Source organism: Glycine soja, chromosome 12 (assembly GCF_004193775.1).
Source record: "Glycine soja cultivar W05 chromosome 12, ASM419377v2, whole genome shotgun sequence".
Classification (NCBI taxonomy): domain Eukaryota; kingdom Viridiplantae; phylum Streptophyta; class Magnoliopsida; order Fabales; family Fabaceae; genus Glycine; species Glycine soja.
In genome coordinates this window covers 12628010-12633287 of record NC_041013.1, presented here as the reverse complement: position 1 = coordinate 12633287, position 5278 = coordinate 12628010, and the positions used below count along the sequence as shown (strand labels likewise).

Here is a 5278-nt window from a genome sequence, read left to right as displayed (position 1 = left end):
TCCAAAATTCACGACCGATAGCTTTCTTCAGCAAGCACCTGTGCCCCCGTATGCAACGAGCTTCGACATATGTCCACGAGCTCCATGCGATCATGTCCGCAGTGCGCAAATGGCGCCACTATTTACTTGGCCACCATTTTTTTATCCTGACTGACCACCGGAGCTTGAAAGAGCTCATGTCTCAGGTTATACAAACGCCGGAACAGCAACATTATCTGGTCAAGTGTCTTGGATTTGACTATACAATCCAATATAAGCCTGGATCACACAATGTGGTGGCCGATGCCTTGTCCAGAGTACCATCTTCCCCGTCGCTGTTACTGCTTTCAATCTCGCACATGACGTTCATGGCACAACTTTGACATTCTTGTTCTTCGGATCCCGCTTACCAATCCTTGTTGGCATAGATTCTGCAGAGCCCGACAGATCATCCCGGAAACTCAATCAAGCAAGACCTGATATTGTTCAAAAACAAAATATGGCTCCCACCTGGCCATGATTTCTCACAGGTCCTGCTGGACGAATTCCACCGCACTCCGACAGGCGGCCATATGGGGATAGCAAAGACACTCCGCCGTATCCAGCAACAATTCTACTGGCCAAACATGCGCCGCGACATCAAATCTTACATCTCCCATTGTACCACTTGCCAGCACATTAAGCCTGAAAATCGCAAACCTACAGGTCTCCTTCAACCCATCCCAATTCCATCCTCCGTTTGGGTTGATTTGTCTATGGACTTTGTTACGGGTCTCCCCATGTCACAAAGCTATATTGCCATCTTAGTGGTTGTCGACCGCTACTCGAAAGGGATCCACTTGGGACCATTACCACCTCATTATACGGCGCATAAAGTTGCAGCTTTATTCATGGATATAGTATGCAAGCTGCATGTTTTTCCACATAGCATCATTTCTGATAGGGATCCTATCTTTCTCAGTGCATTTTGGCGCTACCTTTTCACCATCAGTGGCACCCGTCTCCGCTTCAGTACCGCGTACCACCCTCAATCGGATGGGCAAATGGAGGTAGCTAATCGGATCCTTGAACAATATTTATGTGCCTTTGTTCATGATCATCCCCATCAATGGGTGAAATACCTCTCCTTAGCTGAGTTATCCTACAATACTTCAGTGCATAATGGCACGGGCTTTTCACCATTTGAGGTTATGTATGGCAAACCTCCTCCTTCCTTACCATTTTACACAACGGGCATGTCTATGGTGGAAGTTGTTGACAACATCCTCGTTACGCGTGCCACTATTCATCAAACATTGACCCGCCGGCTGCAAAAATACCAGGAGACCATGAAACGTATGGCTGACAGCCACCGTCGCGACCTCTCTTTCCAGGTTGGCGACTGGGTGTATGTACGCCTTCGCCCCTATCGCCAAACATCCCTACGCCCAACATACTCTAAGCTCTCCAAACGTTTTTATGGCCCTTGCCAAGTCGAGGAACGCGTAGGCCAAGTGGCATATAGATTGAAGTTGCCACCCTCCTCCAAAATACATCCAGTCTTCCATATTTCACTCCTCAAGGCTCACGTTGGACCCCCACCCCAGACCTCACCCGCATTACCCGCTTTCTCCACGTCCAACCACCCCCTCATACATCCTTTACAGCTACTGGACTAGAAGATGGACGAGTCCACTACACCCTTGACTCCATTGGCCCTCGTCCAATGGGTTGGACTTCCACCAGAGGACACTTTTTGGGAGACGTGGGACAATTTACAGTCCATTTACAATCTTGCGAACAAGGTTTATTTCAAGACCGGGGGAATTGATAGCGAGATAAGTACCATAGAGGCACCCATGCAGCCCACTAAGATACCCATGCAGCCCATTAATACCACAAGTAACCAAGAAGCACGTGGAACTTCTCGGATCCACAAGAGACCCGCACATTTGCATGATTACGTGTCAAGTTAGTTAGCTGTGTCGGGGTAGGGAGACAAGCTTGTATTTGTTATAACAGAATAGCTATTTGGTTCCCTGTAATTCCACTATATATGTATCCGCCATAGAAAGGAATAAAGCATCGAGAAAGTATTTCCAGATATTCATAGCTCTTACTTTTAGCAGTAGATAGGAACGTATTACAAATCATGGAACATCATATGCGTACACAACAAAATTTGGATACATAGTTTATCAAGTGATAAATTCCTCTTCAAAAAAAAAAAGTGATAATTTTTTTTTGGTATACAATAATTGCACTGAGGTTTGAACCTAGGATTTCATGCATATTATTTCAAACCTTCTACCAGATATTTTTTTTTTCAATACACAAATGGCTTAAAGAAAATATTAAACAAGCTTCCAAGAGATATAATTCTAGCTTTAGTGACTCTTGGCCGCCCTTTACTCCTCTCAGCGTGTGTGTGTTTTCTTTACTCTATTCCCCTTTCCGCAATTAATGCATTTTTTAAAAACTTATCTAAAATATTAAGAAAGCTTTTGACAAAATAAAAAACACAGACAGTTTTATCAAAATAATGCGTATCAATCATGCAATGGATTGTTGGGATAAACAGACCAAATAATTTGGCTATGTGCAAGATGGGACAACAGGTAAAGCATAAATAAGCAGAGCAGTTAAGACAAATCATTGTGGGAATGGATCATCAAGATACTTTTGGATTTGGTTGAATAAAGAAATGTGATGAATGATGGCCAAGTTTGTTTTTTCTTAATTTTAATTTTTTATTAATGTTAAAAAAATTAAATATGATTAACAGTAAGATTTGATATATTTCTTAATAATTATAAAAGAAGAAAATAAAATAAATAAGATAAAATAAATCAAAATTTTCATAGAAGTTAAAATTAATTTGTAATTTTATTTTTTTCAAAACCTTTCTCATCTAATTTTTCTGTAAGCATATTTAAACTAATTATAAAAATAACGGTACATGTATTAACAATATAATTTTTTTTACAACTCTTGCGTCGATTGATCTATGTATTCGATGGTAGTAAAAGTACATATTTATTAACCAATATTATAATGCCTTTTTAGTAAATTAAAAATCAAATATTAATCTCAATTGAATAATTTTGATAATTCTCAAGCTGATTCACACTCCACCTTAATCCCAAGTAATAAAAAGTAAACACTTACTATCTTTTTTATTTTTATTTTGTGATTATTTCCAAATTATTATAATATAATAATTCATGCAAATTTGGTGATAACTTTAAAATCATTACAATATAATAATTCATAATCAACATGTGATTAGTTGAAATAAAACTTAATTTGGATTTAAGTTTAATAGGATCAATAATATTTTTTTGATAAAAATTAGTATCGATAAAGTTAATAAATATTTTACACTTGTAATATATATATTGACTGAAAATAAAATAATGATATATGAATCGTCTTTTATTTTAAATATCCTTCCAACACCTCTTTTTTCTCTCTCTTTTCCTTTCTTCTTATTACAACATAAATCTTATTATATTTATATTTCTTACTTTTTCTCTCTCTAAATGTTGGATAATATATTAGGAAGATTTAGGTACAACTTTGTAAATGATAAAAAAGTTTTATCTACAAAGCAAATGCGCTAATTATCGATCAGTCCCACACATTTTTTTTTCATAGATAGTTTTTATTTCAAACTGGATTGTCTGTGTTTTTTGTGATTTCATTATTTGATGTGATGCAGTTAAGATCTATCATATGGAGAAGGAAGCTCTATATATGCATGTGTTTGTTATGCTTGATATTTATACATTTGGAAAGCAAAAGCATGATGAAGCCAAGTAATGCAGCTGAAAGCAAACTCGATACATTTCATATTTCATAAATTTTCAACTACGTCAGGTTGATTGCATTTGTCATATAGTATTTGCAAAGGAGAAATTCTTATATAAATTTTGTTTTATTGTAGTTACTTAAATGAAAATTAATGTACGTGTACTACTAAAATATTTAATATACGTGTACTTACACACATTAAGTGTTGATTTAAGTAGATATGGAGGAAGTTCTTATGAAAGATTTTTTTTCCAATACGCATGTATATCATTACAAATAAAAGGGTGAGGAATATTATTCTATAGTTTTCGGCAACTTCAACAAAATTATTGCATATCAAGATGTCTTCACTATAATTTAAGGTAATGGTATTGTATATTCTTATGTTAATACACTAATAGTGCACGTGCTGGCATTATAAATCCACCCCTCTACTAAAAAAAAAGTTTTTTACTACGCACCTTCGATTCTAAAAAACCGTCTTAGTATATAAAGTGGTGAAAATTTTATAAATATAAGAATTTTCAATGAATTCAAAACTACTATTCACGATGGTTTCGCAAAAATCATGTTAAAAGGTTGTCCTCTCACTCTCACTCTCATTCGATTTGCTTGGTATGTTTGAACACCATAACCAATAAATTGGAAATTATGAGGACTCTATCTTTCCGCTACTAAACTTCCAGGCACAGGCGGTTTCAAGGCCCGGCTACCCTGGGCAATTGTCCAGGCTCTGGCCCAAATTCCTTTGCACAACACGTCTCTGTTTTTGCGAGCATCAGTGATGAGCAATTCCAATGTTATCCTTGCACTTTGATTACCAGTGAAGAAGCTAATGGGGAATGGTTACTCTGAGATGCTCTTTCTGCAATCTCTCTCTTTATTCTTTTTCTAAAAATTTCAGCTTTTTGACCTATTCGCACCCGAAAATTTTGATTTTTTTTTTTTTGCATTTTAGTTGGTTGGATTTATGGATCGGTGATGTTTATTTTAAACTGCGTTATCTATCCGAATCTTCCCAAAGGAATTGAAGATAACCATATATTGCTGAGATCCATTGATGTTCTTATTGGATTTATGTTTTTTTTTTTTAATAAACCACGTTATTTCAATGTGATGTGAATCTATATGATTGAGCCTGATAAACATCCTTTGCCCCTACTATGACTGCATTTTTTTTATTTGATATGGTTTGGTTTCTTCCACTGGTAGAGCTTCAGTTCGAGGTTCTAAATTATGGTTGTTGCGATTTTGTTGTACAAACATTGACATTGTGGCCTAAATCAAGGTCGCACACCATTTTTAAAAAAAACTTGTTTTAAGCTTTGAATGGGTATTGAATATTGTTTGTATCAGCTATGGATTTTACCAGCTGCAGAGTTCTGTTGTGTATTTTGTATATTTATTCTATTTAGATTTGTGTTCCTATGTGTTTAGTTTTTTTTAAGCCTATTAGTGCTTAAAGCATGTATCGTGGGAAATATATGGGATCTGTGATGGTGTTCAG

General features: G+C 36.2%; 2 non-coding genes across 2 annotated transcripts; both read left to right on the top strand.

The window, feature by feature from the left end:
• Positions 1-4543: 4543 nt before the first annotated feature.
• On the top strand, positions 4544-4633 carry LOC114380624. The gene has a single exon (XR_003659799.1). It is a non-coding gene; the product is annotated as a small nucleolar RNA snoR26 (small nucleolar RNA).
• Positions 4634-4740: 107 nt separating this feature from the next.
• On the top strand, positions 4741-4830 carry LOC114380625. Its single transcript, XR_003659800.1, has one exon. It is a non-coding gene; the product is annotated as a small nucleolar RNA snoR27 (small nucleolar RNA).
• Positions 4831-5278: the final 448 nt, after the last annotated feature.